Source organism: Glycine soja, chromosome 19, assembly GCF_004193775.1.
Source record: "Glycine soja cultivar W05 chromosome 19, ASM419377v2, whole genome shotgun sequence".
Taxonomy (NCBI): Eukaryota; Viridiplantae; Streptophyta; class Magnoliopsida; order Fabales; family Fabaceae; genus Glycine; species Glycine soja.
The window spans coordinates 8942602-8958667 of NC_041020.1; the positions used below are offsets into that span (position 1 = coordinate 8942602).

The 16066-nt window shown below is 35.2% G+C and overlaps 1 pseudogene; it reads left to right on the forward strand.

The window, feature by feature from the left end:
* LOC114398576 lies at positions 1-13435 on the forward strand (annotated as a pseudogene).
* The last annotated feature ends 2631 nt before the right edge of the window (positions 13436-16066 follow it).

Consider the following 16066-nt stretch of genomic DNA (forward strand, 5'->3'; position numbering starts at 1 on the left):
ATGACTACCATTCGAACGCTTATTGTAGTTGCCTCTGTTTGTCAGTGGGATATATTTCAAATGGATATTAAAAATTCATTCTTAAATGGTGATCTCCAAGAAAAGGTCTACATAATACCTCCTCTAGGTATTTCTCATAATCTAGGGAGGTGTAAGTTAAATAAGCCTCTCTATGGTCTCAAACAAGCTCCACGTGCTTGGCTTGAGAAGTTCTCCATTATCATTGCATCTCGTGGTTTTCATTCTAGTGATTATGATTCTGCCTTGTTTCTAAAGACCACTCCTCAAGGTCATATTATACTCTCCTTATATGTTGATGACATGCTTATCACAGGGGATGATGAGGATGAGATTGCAGAGTTAAAATTACAGATAACAAGATAATATGAGATAAAGGATTTAGATCTTCTTCATTATTTCTTGGGGATTGAAGTTGCCTATTCTCCAAGAGACCTTTTCTCTTAGTCTAAGTATATTGCCAACATTCTTGAACAAGTATGTGTTTCTGATACTTGAACAACAAACACTCTTCTTGAGCTCAATGTAAAATATGTCTCCTCTGATGGTGTCCCTTTACCTGATTCCACTTTGTATCGTACTATGGTTGGCAATTTGGTGTATCTCACTATTACAAGACTTGATATTACCTACGTTATTAGCTAGTTTGTTGTTTCTCCTACTAAAGTGCATTGGCAACTATTCTTCATATTCTTAGATATCTTCAACACACTCAATTTTAGGGTTTTCTTTTTCCCTCATCTTCTTCAACATGGCACCATTAATTTTCCTTTGGTTTCTTCAGCTATGCAAATTATTGACTTGTTCACCAAATCTCATTCTATTAAATGTTTCCATTTTCTGACTGATAAACTCTCGATGCTTTGTGATATATATATATATATATATATATATATATATATTACTATTTTGTGCCTTGTATTGTATACACTTTACAATTGCTAATGTTATAGAACCTTAGCCTCCTTTCTTCTCTATGTTAACACATGCATCCGAGACTAGGATAGGTAATTCAACATGCTCAAATTGATTGACATTGCATTGATCCATGATGGTTAGCTTTTGAAAATTGATTTTTTCATAAATTAGTTTTTAAAATCTCTAAGCTGCAATTTTGCATCAAGATAATTGATTATACGCTAATATAGTAAACTAAATCGTGGCCCCTGTATCTTAGAATTGAGATAGGTTTCCATTTAGTCGACTATCCTTAATGTCTAATCGACTATTTGGGTCTGAAGAGTTTTTTCAAGTAGACTACATGAGAATATAATCGACTATCCATTCTTCAGGAAACTTAGGTGATGCAAAGAACAATATAGTCAACTATCTCTATGGCTTAATTAACTATTTTTGTTCTGAGGCTAAAAAAATGAGTTTTTCAAAGGACCTCGAGTGTGACATCTATTCTCTTATTTTTGCAGTATACTTTTCATTGACAGAACTTTAGGAACTTTGAGTGCCATCACCTTTTGATAGAAACTCCTTTTTACATTTGGAATCAACGGGTCTTTGCATAGGATCATGAAGAAAAATTGATACTACATAGGAAGTGTTTTCAAATCTTCACAACTTTCACTTATCAGGAGAATATTTTCCTTAATCTGTGAATCTTTTCATTTTCATATAGTGGGTTACTCAATTATGTTCATGTAGTGGGTCTTCTACATGTAGGTTTGTAATTCTTGATTGGTTTTCAAGGGTTAGTGCATTTTTGTATTTGCATGTGAGTTTGGTTGTAACTCCAATATTATAGTGGAAAGATCCAAGTAAGGTTATTGTGGATCAATTGGATGTATATTTCTTCGAAACCAAACCACTATAAATTGTGTTTGCATTTTTTCTCGTGCCCTTTAACTCTTTTATTGCATATTGTTTAAGTTTCTTATCATTTGTGGGTTGATATTTGCTTTGTATCATTGTGTAAAAGTTTAATTGTGTTTAAGAAATTTAAAGGTATTTGCAACACACCTAAATCTCTTGTTTCAATTAACTGGATTAAATGAAGCAAATTGCAAAAGTTTTCAATTGGGTCTAAAATTGATTTGAAACCAATTCACCCTTTCATTAATTAACTTAAAATATACATATCTATGTATATGAAAAGTGGCAAGGGGGGTCAAACCCCTAGCCACCCCACTCTCTATCTGTCCTTGGCCACCCCTAGCCCCTTCCGAAAAATATAAAAAAAATAAAAATTTATGCATAAAATTGAGTTCAACATAAACTCATGATGGTCCAGCTTCAATTGTGCTGTGATGACAAACCTACATACCATTTGATCCTACTCCACATGGCAAACATTCTTAAGAAAGATTGTTTAGGCCTAATTTTGAATTCTTTATAAGTTGGGCATGTGAGACATCTATGCACCAACTTGAAAACAAGTGTTGATAGTTGTATGTGCTTTTATTTTAAATTTCAAGTACAAATTAGATGACATTGACAATTTGTTGGTAAATAAAATTAAAATTTAGGCAACTAGTTAAGGTAATCAATTTTGGGTTTGCCAATTGAGAAAATTTATTGGGTCTAAGTAAATTCAAAGCCCATTAATGATTTTGGAGACCTTTCTGAATTAATTAATTAAATTTAATCAAGCTACGGGCTACTGAAGTTGTTTGACCGAGTCAAAGTAGTTGAAGACATGGCAATAGAAAGGGAGACCTAGAATTAAGGAACAAGTAGATAATGCTTAACCCTAACATCATGGATTTAGTAGTTGCAATGTAACTAAGAAAGATGATTTTTTTCTATATATACTCAAAATGTAATAGATGAAAGGACCTTCAACTCAAATCCAAATCAATTTATATTATCTTTTAGTTATTTTTGCAATTTACAACCTTATCATCTTTATCGTTTGCTTAATTTCCTTTTATCACTTTAAATTTAGCTTTTTTTGCCACTTCACCTACACCAAGCACTTTTTGGAGCGACTTGGAAATCCATTGTTGGAGAACAAGTTTCCCTCTTCAATGCAAATCACTTAATCTTTATTTTGGAATTATGTTGGAGCTTCTAGTTGATCTAATCAGTTGAATTTCACGCGACAACACAATTTTATGTATTTTTATTTCAAAATTCAAATAAGGATTCTAGAAAATTTTGGTAAATAAGATTGAGATAAGATTATTTGAATCTAATTTGATCTTATTCTCCCGGGTTTTCTCCTTATATCATCTTTGTATTTATTTTGTGATCAACATGGCTAGGGCCTCTCCTAGAATAACTGCATGTATAAAATCATGTCATTTTCATCGATGCAAAAAAATAAAGGTAATTTTCTTCACCTATAATTACATGGTACTCATTAAAGTTGTGGCTCTTATCAAATATATTATTTGATTCTATGTAATTAGGGAAATATGTACAACAAATTAGTATAGGATTATACCCATTATTACTCATTATTTGTTTCCTTATTTGTAAATCTCATTGATTATAAATAAAGGAATATTTTGTGTGGACTAATGAACACAAACATTATACAATTTCTTCATGGTATCAATGGTTTAAGTTTAAGTTTCTTTTAGCACTTTCTTTTTTTCAACATTGTTGCAATTAACATTTGACTGCCATCAACTATTCCTTTTGCTAGCAAATCCTTACAACTAGAGTCACATTTGACCAATGATGACTCACTACTAAAATAAATGCTTTTTACGACGTACTTTCAAAGTCGGTCGCAACACGATCGGCTTTGTATTAGGAGCGGTGGCATTTTGGTAAATATTTTACATATTTAAGGACGTTTTCGTTTGGCAAGACAAGGGCATTTTTGTAATTATAAAAAAATTCACCGGTGTATCTATTATAAAAGTGGTCCCGCGCGTCCTTCTCCTTCGTGAGTACGTTTGAACGAAACCTCCCGCGCTTCTTGTGAGTGAGTTTCTAACCTTCACATCAAACCTTTCCGCGCTACGTTGCTCGTGAGTGAGTTTCTGAGTGAGTTTTTCAGCTTTTGAGAACCCAAAGGTCATTGCGGGGTGACACTGTTCACGGAGGTAACATCGGCCTTGTTGCATGAAGAGTTGGGTGTGGTGGTTTGAGATATTGTATTTTCGTTGCACTAATATTGTCCAATTTTGACTTTTTCAGGAACTTCTATCTTCAGAAACTTCCTCCCTTGGTTGTTCATAGGCTGGGTTGGGACCCCCTAGCTAGTTGTATTTTGCGACAAGGAGATTTATCGCTTTCCAGGTTCGTGTTCTTTGATGCCTAACTTTTCTTGTTTAACAAGATATAGGGTTTGTTGCTTGAATTCCTGTTCATATTTTGATTCCGTTGATTTGTCTTTTTATTTTCATTTATGTTTGGAAGTACATATTATCTTTTAAGTGGTGATTTTTAACTCTAATGAATTTGAAATTCCATGGTTCACAAAAGTGAGATTGACAGGACTTCCATGGTTCACAACCTAAAATAAACCCTATTTCTCACCTGCTTTCAGTATCCTGCCAACAATCTTTGGCGTGAACTTTTCTTTGCATCAGGGACGATGAAACAATGTTTGGGATCTTTGTGACCCCTTCATCAACAAGGACACACTCACACACTTACTTTGGGGGTTCAATAGTAGATTTGTATAACTTTAATGTATTGATAAATCTGAAATAACTTCATATGTATACAAATAAATCAGAACATGAAAATTAAAGAAGAAAGTGATATTGTATGTGCATATGCATAATATTTAGAGTTTAGAATAGGGAATAACTTACATTTCAAAACATTTAATTGCTTTATGGAAGGGGGAATGTGAATAATAATTAAGAAAGAAAATATGTAGGTTGATTGGAAGGACAATGGTTCTAGGTGAATATTCATGGGTTGGGGATTCAAGTTGTATAATATTCATTGCCTTCTACATATCCCATCTAAGGATGGGTCATGAGTTGTCCTAGTAAAGAAAGTAGTGCACAGAGAATCAGAAGAAGTGGATAGCCATTTATAGTGATCATGACAGAATATAAGTGAAAGAATATAAAACATGGCTATATATGAATTATCAAATTTTAATTTTCTTAAAAGGAAAATATCAGATGAAAACATGTGTGAATATAAAATATATTTTTATAAATTTAAGTAATATAAGAGATGTGTGAAGATAAAAATATTTTAATATATATTAACATTAATAATTATTATATATAATATTTATTGACATATACTAACACACTTGATTAAAATTTAGATAAAACTATCATTCATATATTAAAAACCTCACTGCAAGGGCTGCATTCTTGCAGTGTGTTGCAAGTGCTCAAGACTATGGAGTTAATTAGAAATTAAAACAATTTTATCTGGGTTTTTGAGAATTGGAGCTGTCCAACAATAATTATGATGTTCATGAGCGGAATAGAAAATTCCAAATTGGAATCACTCATGTCAAACAATATGACTAGCATCACCTTTTTAGTTTTTAGGAGGTCGTCAGAGTTTGGCCCAAAATGGGGTCTCTAAATATTTCTAAAACTGGTTGGTCAAATAATTGCATGAGTATAATTAGCTTTAAGTAATCCTTAAAACAAAGCACGTCAAATTGTTTCTATGATTGTTGAGCAAAGACAGTATATAGGTTTGCTATTGTAATCTTAGATTTTCTATTTTAAAGCTGGGATCCTATGACTGATATCACAAGCTGCTGGTGAGTAGTCTGTGCTACTATTCCCTAGAAAGAAGACCAGGTTGCTGCCATTTTAACTATCTAAGATAATATGAGACAATTCATGTACATAATGAATGCCTAACAGCTCTAACTAAACTGTTTTATCATATACTCCAATACACTAAATCCTTGCAGGGACCTAGAATAACACGTGACAACTTGGGACAAATATGATTAGAGATATATGAAAATACTGCCCATATATTTAAGTTGAATTGTTTTTTGATTATTTCCATAAATGGATTGAGTCTAATCCCTAAACTTATGAGATTATTCTCTTGTACTTGTATATAAATATTGTACTTTATCTTGTAAATGCAACATATGTTATTTCACAAAATAGGTGTGTCTCATTCATTCCAACTGTGTGCACAAAGCATACCAACTCCACCATTGAACTCCTTCCCAAGACCTACCATCAACTGTGTTTCTTGTGAATAGACTAGGAATGTAATTAGTGAATTACTTTAGTTACATTCAACACACTATCATTATTATGAATACATACTATGGCTATTATATATTTTTCAATCAATATTTTAATGAAACTCAAATTAAAGTTAGGAAAATAAAATAGAGAAAGATAAAGCAACATTACAATGGGAAGTAAAGTTCTCTCTTGTGCACACACAAGGGGCCAAGATGCTTGTTTCCTAAACTCCTTTTCCAACGAACATATTCTTTCAAGATATTGGTTAAGACTTCCACTAGCCAAACCACTTGCCTTATATTAAATATGGTCAGCATCCTTATATTAAATGCAAATAGTAAGAGCTGAAGCTATTAAGTGGAGGTCTTGGAATTGTCTTATGTGCATGCTTGGCAAATGATTTTTTTTGGAAAATAGGTATTCTCTTTTATCTCTTCAAAACAAGTTAAATGAATCACACTCTAACAGTTAACAAAAGTTACAGTGTTGATTTTTGAGTTAAAAAAAAAACAAAATTCTACAAGCAACAACAATTCCTTGATTTGTTCAATGGCAAGTGGTGTTTCCTCCTATACTTTGTACCTTTCCAAACTGGACAATTGCAGTTCATTTTGGTGTAACCTTTTATATTAATAAGCTGCTATCTTCATTTGTATTTCGCCACCTATTAATTGATTTTCCCCCTCACTTCTTAAGCTTTTGATGCTTGGAGAGCTTATAAAAGTTCAAAGACATTTTTGGCAGTGTTTCATTAGATAAGGGAAGAGAAGCATATTCTTTAACATTTTTAAATTTTATATTTTCTGACCAACAAGATCCAACTCCCAATACTTTTCATATTTCAATTTTTGCTGCCTAAGCTTTAGACAAACTATAGGTTGTATCCATACTTAGGTTTCAGATTTTGCATGCAATTTGGTTTTAGGTATTTTGTCGTGTATATTTTATAAATGTCTTTTTCTAATGCATTTTACTTAATTGAATTTTATGTTTTTATACAGTTATGCTAACCTTTTTTCCTTTTAATTTATGCAGGGAACTTGGAAGGCTGTAAAGAATTTTTTTAGAATGACATATAGTTTTATGTACCTAATACGCACATATATGAAGCCACATGTGAGTACAGTATTTTGAGGCACCTTTAACATGCTCATATTTGTTGTTTCTTATGAATAATAATTCACACTTATGATATTTGTTGTCGAAGTACTTATTTGAAATCATTGAAAAACACATGTTTGTAAACATGGTAAAATAACAGAAAATGTATATAAAATAGAATCCTATTATACTAGTTAATTGTGATAAAACCAAATTCTATAATTTTAGGAATATTTGACCATCTATTCTTTGTCATCGCTACTTCATTATCATCATTTTAATGAGAAACTGGCTTCTAACGCATCATTTGATATGGGAAAATTGTGTAACAACTTAATACATTGATTATGCGTTTAGGAACCCATTAAGATAATGTTTTCGTGTTTATGCTCCCTAGTGTTCTTTGCCTTTTGTTCTTTGGTGTTAAGCATTGACCAACTTACAAATTTATTCACAAAGGCTTTGAGTTGGGTATGCTATGATGTAAACAAGATCGGTATCATTAAAATCTATGCTTAAGCTTGAGGGGGTGTTAAGAGTTGTTAGTGTCAAGAGTTAAGACTCAACCTTAGGCTATTGAGATTCGAGAATATATGGACATATTACACAAATGTATTTTGTACTGTTTTTTATTGCACTGTTAACCTAGTGGTATATATCAAACCTTTAATGATTCAGAAAGGTATTGGCTTCATTAGTGGATCTAGCTAGCATAGACTCATGCCATAAGTTGATACAATTTCAAGGAGTTAGCTCTATTCATTTCTGCTATTTTTTATGTATATATCAAAGTTTAACTCAAAATATCAAGTTGCTGCGAAAAAAGCCTGCTGAAGCATGGTTCAAGCAGATAGCATTAAAGGGGAATGAAGCTTAATTGCTTCTGCTTTTTAACAGTTATCCTAAGTACCATATTCAGGCATTGTAACTTGTATCCGCAAGTGAATTGGATGCAGATTGTGTATTGTGGTTAAGTCTGTCAACTAGTCACAGGTTTTTATTCAATCAAATAGAGCTGGAGTCTCTTGATGTTCATGTAGGCCAATCCTACTCAGTTCTTGTCACAACAAACCAAAATATTGCTGATTACTACATAGTAGCCTCTCCTAAACTGAGTAATGCCACAAATAATAACACTCTTGTTGGTGTTGTTGTGCTTCATTATGACAACTCTACCACACCGGCTATTGGGTCTCTTCCAAGTGGTCCAGATCCATTTGATATGCAATTCTCCATCAACCAAGAAAAATCCATTAGGTAATTGCATTTCACAAAATGGTGCTCTGTATGCCAAAGAAGAGTTTTTCCAATTTTCTTTCTTTGCTTGCTTAATGTCAACATACTATAAAGTGAGCAATATTAATAATGCCTCTAAACAGTTTTGAGCAGTTATGAAAATTAAATCTAACTTTGAGTTCACATTTAGAACATATGCAAGACATCCACATTGTGGGTTTATTTGAATTGAAGGTGGAACCTCACCACTGGAGCTGCAAGGCCTAATCCCCAGGGAATGTTCCATGTAACAAATGTGACAATAATTGAAACTTTCATTCTAAATGCATCAACAACAACTATTTATGGGTTATCTTGCTACTCTGTCAACAATGTGTCTTACTTGATCCCAGATACACCACTGAAACTAGCTGATTTCTTTTCCAATAGAACTGGTGTATATGAACTTGATGCTTTTTCTAAGAACACTTCAAATGCTAACGCCGTGCGTGGAGTTTTCGTAGCTAGTGCATTGCATAAAGGTTGGACTGAGATAGTGCTAGAAAACAATTTAGACATCATTGATACTTGGCATTTGGATGGATATAGCTTCTTTGTTGTTGGGTAAGTGATCATGTAATCTTCTTAATTTGAGAAGTGTTACTATAAAGTCAGGTTCATGTAGAATGAAGACCATACCCGATGACATTAGATAATTTGGAAGGGCACGTCAAAATTATGATATAAAATTGTCTCTCTCTCTCTCTCTCTCTATATATATATATATGTGTGTGTGGCGTCCCCAAAATAATGACTGGTTTAATAGTAATGATTTAATTAACAAAAACCATGGTAAATTTTTTTTTTCTTCTTTTTCTTTTTCATTTCTTTCTCTTTTCACCAAAACAAGGTTTAGAAGGAAAATCCTCACTATAGAGTCCTGAATGGCCAGTTCACAACTCTATTCGGAGTCATTTCTTTCTCACCGCTCATAATCTCTAAACTATTTTGCTTTTTCAAAAGGAAGAATGTACCAGCCATTACTTTAGGTCGTCACGTGAAAATAAAAGAATAAAATACGGTCGATAAACTCTTTTACAAATAAAGTTGCTAATGCTTTCTCTTCAAATAAAAAGATCGATCATAAATGCATTCATCATTTAAAGCTGTCCAAAATATGGGAGTTTTACAAAATATATAGTGTCATCCAGAGCAAAGGTGTCCATAGTGGTGGCTTTAGCCACAAGTATACAATAATCAAATTCCTATACATCAGGTCTACCCATACAAAAACAAAAGAGTAAACCTAACAGTCAGTCCTAGATACACCCACCCTCAAAAGTATACAAAACTAATCCGAAGAGCTGTCCACTATGATGAAGAGCCTCCGCTGATCACCATCTCCCCCGGGCCACTATCCTCCGTAGAGTCTGCCTCAGATGCCGACATGACTTCCTCGGGAGAATCCACCTCAAGAAGTGGGTCCTCATCGCCCTCTAGAAAGTCAAGAGCATCCACAGCAAGCTCAGGAGGTAGCTCCTCGGGATCCTCCTCAGGGTCTTCCTCGGATGACGTTACCTCGATCACTTGGACGGGCTCCACTAGACGATAGGGTGTAGGCGTGGGTAGTATCCACTCCACCGTGCGCTGAAGCGTCCGTGCAGGTTCATCTGGATGCACCAAAGAAGTGGCCGTGAATCGAATGGTGCCCCGAAATCGGCACCTCGTGTTGCCTTCGAGGGTTTCCCAAGCTCCCTCTAGGCACTCCATCTCTACTCGATCACGGATTAGCTGTGCCGCCATCACGATCTACAAGAAAGAAGAGAAAGGGGTAGACTCTTTCACAAGAATCTAACTGCGCTGCACACAATGCGTCTCATAACCACTACATGCAATTAAAAGGAGTATCTTAAGGCTTTTTATCTCTGGTAATCGATTACACAGCCTTGGTAATCGATTACCAGAGGCTAAACTTGAATTACACAGCCTCAGGACATGAAATATGCAAAAATGCACTGTGTAATCGATTACACATACCTGGTAATCGATTACCAGTGACCCATCCCTCTGTGTAATCGATTACACAGGCTGGTAATCGATTACCAGAGGCTCCCTTAGTTTCCTGACTTCGTTTTCAAGCCTGGTAATCGATTACACCCCTTGGTAATCGATTACCAGAGACCATCTTAGTCTCCTGTCTTCATTTTTAAGCCTTGTAATCGATTACCCACCCTTGGTAATCGATTACCAGAGGCCATAATCCACATATCACACAAAATTCACAGCTGGCCAGCCACCACAAGCCTCCTTGCTTTGTGGTCTTAGTTCCTTTTATCTGTTGACTGCCAGGAGCTCGCCTGTTTAGGTACATCACAGGTTCTCACTGACCGACTATGCCCGGGTTGGGTCGGGATTGGTCAAGCTTGGTTTTGGGCAATAGCACCCCACCTGACGTCCCCAAGGTCTCCTGACCCCCGCGACATATCTCCAGGTACCACTCTGTGGTCAACAATAAAAGCAGGAAGTTTCACCCTTCAACACTTCCTCATCTCAAGCTTGTAGGATTATGGGGTACCCATCACATGTGGTACTAGATGGCGGTCGGGCGATGGTGCACAACAAGTTTTCCACATCCACAATGCGCGCATAAACCCACCATCCCCTGTTGCCCACCTCCAACTGAGCTCACGTACTCCCACGTAGCCCATATCCTCGTTTCTCTCAACACCGGGTCCCCATCAATCCTCCCAAGCTTCCACAACATCCAAGCAAAACAACGTTCAAACTGCACAAGCTATCACAGCCAAGCAAAACAGAGCATAGGCAGAAAACTCTGCCAAAACACCAACCAAAACACAACTTTTCTCACTTAAAGACCCCAGTAACAATTCCTTCGTTCCGATTCGTTAACCGTTGGATCGACTCGAAAATTTTACTGGAAGTCTCTAGTACTTAAGCCTACATTTTGACCGTTGGGATCTACTAGCAAACATTCAGCACTCATTCTACATTACTCTTTCCACAACCAGCAAATACATGGATTTTTCTGCACTTGTGCAAAATTCTGCTGCACAATTTTACAGCAAAATCTGCACAAAGAGCATATTTCGAAAATCACACTTCCTCTCATCCAATCTTGCCCAAATCAATTCCTACAAGTCCCAAATCATGTATCAATCATGTCTAACCCAAAATCAAGCTTTACAGCACAGCAACACAGAATCTAGGTGTCCAACACCCCTCCATTCAATGGGTTTTCTAGGTTTGAAAAGTGAAATTTAGAATGAGGTAAATTTAAAGCAAACTCTCACCTCACACAAGTCCATATCATCAATCTAAACTTGCTCAAACTGAATTTACACCTAAAATTCCACCGAATCAAAATTTGACTCCTCAACACCCAATTTGCCCTAGAAATTGCTCTTTGTTCACTTTGTTCATTTGTTCTTCTCTCTAGCACAGTCCAAGCTTTCTCCCAAGTCCTAAATGACATTTCAAGCTAGTATTAACTCACTTTAACCTCCATTTACCAGAGAATTCAGACTTAGCCTTCCAACTCTCAAAGCCTCACTCTTTTTCCACTCATAACACCACATTCTCACTTTCCAACCCTAGGTTAACTCTACCTTTCATCTTTAACAGTTTTCCATGAGCAATTTCAGCATATAAACATCACAAATATCATCACAAAAACCCTAAAACAGAATGGGTATGTTTAACTCATCCAAACATGGCAATTTCAACAAGCTTTCAACAAGAGTCTTCACAAATAATCATCACACAGCAGAAACCTAGCAAGACTACCCATCATATCTCCCAAAACCCCATACCCACGAAATTTAAGAGAGAAAGAAGTCCACCCAAACCTGAAATTTCGAAGTCCCACTCGTAGCCACGCACTTCACGACTCCAAAAATGGTCTCCTTTCGCGATTTGGAGCAGAAATGGGCACCAAAGGTTGAAGCTTTGTTTGGAGCTTCAATGGAGAATGAGGGAGAAAGAAAGGCAACGTGAGGGAGAGGGAGAGAGAAGGCTTCTACAATTTTTCTGCTGAGTGAAGAGAGAGAGAGTTGCTTTTTGGTTTTTAAAGGCTTTTTCCTCTTTTCTTATTATTTTATTCAAGCTATGCCACATGTCTCCATTTGATTGGAGCAAAAAGGGCCCACTTTCTCTTTTGATTGTGACCTATACTCAGTCACAAAAGTGAGAAAATATGACCTTTGAAACGCTAAAATCCTGCCTCAGTTTGCGTGTCGTTTCTCTGGTTCCAGTTCCTCGCGTTTCTCTGCGTCCGTCGGGGCCAGTTTTCGAAAGCAAGCAATATATATATCAAAACGCTCAGAATAAAACCCCGAGCGTGGTTCAGAGGTTGGTTTCGTTAAATTTTAAGTCGCACGCAAAACGATGATTTTTAGACTAATTACTTAAGAATTAACCCATAACCTCCCAGTTATGGATTTTTCTTCCTTAATTAGTCTAACCCGCGTATCTTGCCCCCACTACTCCTATTTCTACCAAGAACATATATATGCATATACACTGAATAATACTTATATATATATAATCATTCAAAATACATCGTTTCCGAAAACTCCGGGTAGAAGTTTCTAGGATGTTACAGTGTGTGTGTGTACATTGACATGTTATTATGAACTAGAGTTCATTGGTAGCTCCACATAAGCATATTTTGTTGTATATGAAATTTTCTAGTTGATAAATAACAAATGTTTCTGTTTAGAATGGGGGAAGGAGATTGGAATCCTGAATCCCGATCAAGTTATAACCTTTATGATCCTATTGCTCGCTCCACTGTGCAAGTGTACCCTGGTGGGTGGAGTTCAGTGTATGTGTACCCTGACAACCCTGGAATGTGGAACCTAAGATCACAGAACTTGCAAAGCTGGTATTTAGGTGAAGAGCTGTATGTGAGGGTTTATGATGCTGATCCCAACCCTGCTAAGGAGAAGCCACCTCCATAGAATCTCCTTCTATGTGGTTAGTCATGTTAAAACCTCCAAGTTTCTTCTACTTGGTTGTCCCATTTTTCTCCTTTACAAACTTTCACTATTGAATGTTCTCAGGCAAGTATCAGCCACCAACCCCTCCTCCCTCAGTGTCCCCAGCACCAAATGCTCCATCATCCGACGCATATGCATATAATCCACATAGAACAAGGTATTAGCGCATTATGTGTTGTTACATCATTTATGTTAAATGCTTATAACTGATATGCTGACCTCAAGAGGTGTGTTGGATGATTAAGGAAGAAGGGAAGAGGGGAAAGGTCACTGGATTGATCCCCTTTGCTAACAAAACTAACATTGTAACAAATTAACATTTATCGATATAAAAAAAAATATGCTGATCTCACCTAATGACATAAGGCTTGGTTATTGTTATTGCTATAGACTAATATGTGTTGTTTCTGTGTATTCTTTGTTATAATAGGTCTCTGATTGCTATGATCACCACTGCTATATGTTTGTTCTATATTGATCTCCATTAATTAAAAAGATATATATTTGTATTTTGTTTAATTTTATTTTAGCCACATGTAAGCATTCTTGTCATGAGTATTTAGTTTCTAACATTGTTATATTAATTGGATTTCTTTTGGCATGGCCTCATGGCACTAGAGAAACTTAAATAAATTCTAAAAAACTTAGAATATTATTCATGCTAGGGAAGTGTAACTGTGTAAGTACATTATCAAATTTTATTGTAGCTTTGGTTTATGGGTATTAAGGTTATATATTTATAATAACCATTCATTGGCCCATACTTATTAACTTATGCTTTTAGTTAATCTGATTGACAAAATGGCCTACAGTTCAATCTTTCTTGTTCTCAGTCAAATTAAAGCTTTAGCCCCCTCACCCCACCCCACCCCATCTTGTGTAAGTCAATTTTGCAGGATTTTTTGTGTCATTTAAGGTCCTGATGAAATTTTGAAGAGGATGCAGACTGCTACATCTTTCCAATGTTCCATAATTTTTAGTTAATCCTTCCATACTTCATACCTTATGCCCATTTTTAAGACCAATTTATCTTTTGCATCCAATATAGCTTCAATTATTTGGAGTTCTCTTTTGTGGCTTGACTATATGTTGGTTTTTTTGGATGAGGTGCAAAGTGATTTTGCAACATAATGCACTTTGTCTTGATAAGATATATTTTCTTGACTGCAATATTGCTTGAATTATCTAGCCATTAAACGTTATGCTCTGACTCTAGTTTTTTTAACTCGATATAACCATAAAAATATCGGTTTCCTTTTTGTTTTCCACACTTAGGGGATGTATTGACACATTGGATGGTGGCATGATAGAAATGGTTTTGGATCCTGATTTGAACAAAACTGGGGACATTTGGCACATATGTATTGAGGTACCTTCTATTAGGTTGCCTAGACTTTGGCCTTGCCTTGGTCTTTCAGTTGACATTGTTGGTATAGGTTCTGTAACAGCTTTAAAAATACAACACCTGCACAATTACCAGAGTAGCTTTCCAAATTGTTTAAATAAATAACAATTTTCTGAGTATTTGAGTATAAAATTTGCATACATCTATGCAATATCTTCCAGCTTGCTAATCTTGTGTCAGAAATATCTCATTGAGCAGGCGAGTATTAACTCTTATTTATAATTTTAATCTAAATGTAATGGATAAGCTTTACAAATTATACAGCTGATCAAGAGCCAACACATGATTACTAGATTTCTAACAATATACATCAAATAGTTAACTAGATTTTGTTATACTTTCTTTCTGGTGGCAGATGTGTGCTAGGACTTGGGATAAGTGCCCTCTCTACCTTAAAATTTATTTTGGAATATGCATTATTGGTCCACTAAATATTTTTAATTGCCCACTAATCAATAAGTTATATAAACATGAAAAAAAATAAAATTTTGTTACCTGTAAACTACAAGATAAAAAATTATATTGTTTTGAACCCCAGACCTAAGAAACCCCCTTACTCTTTTGTCTATTTTGCTTTTGGTAAGCGAGAGTCATTGCCTATGCATAAATTTTTAATAAGAAATCAGTTGTAGATAGTAAGTTCTTGATTTCCCCTGTAAAATATTTCACATTTCAATATAAACTAACATACTAATGTCAATGAGTATGTTTTCTAATCCTTTGGGCTAACAGGGTGGAGCAACTCTCGTGGATATAGCATGTGACCCTGAGTTGGTAAAGCTGGCCATTGACTTAACTTCTTGTCCGGTAAATTCATACCTTCTTATAGACATCTTAGCCACTCTGATTATATGGTTGTGGACATGAGCAAAGGGTATTTGGAAATTACCTTGGCATAAAGTTTATTGTAATCATTGGATGTCTTAATAATTTACTAAGTTGCTTTTGAACATGTATATCACTATACTTGTATGTATCTTTAATTGCTGAAGAATCAATGTTAGCTAGACTTTATCAAAGTAATTGAAGCAAGTAACAAAGATCCAAAGTCTACCTTGATCCCTATACATATAGTACATTCTTAATTTGATCCTTTTACATATAGTATATTCTTAATTTAGTTCCTATCTATTTAGCGTATTCTTAATATGAATTGTTGTTATCTTGTCTCATAAGTTTCAAATTTTTTTGTGATTTTAAATTTCAGT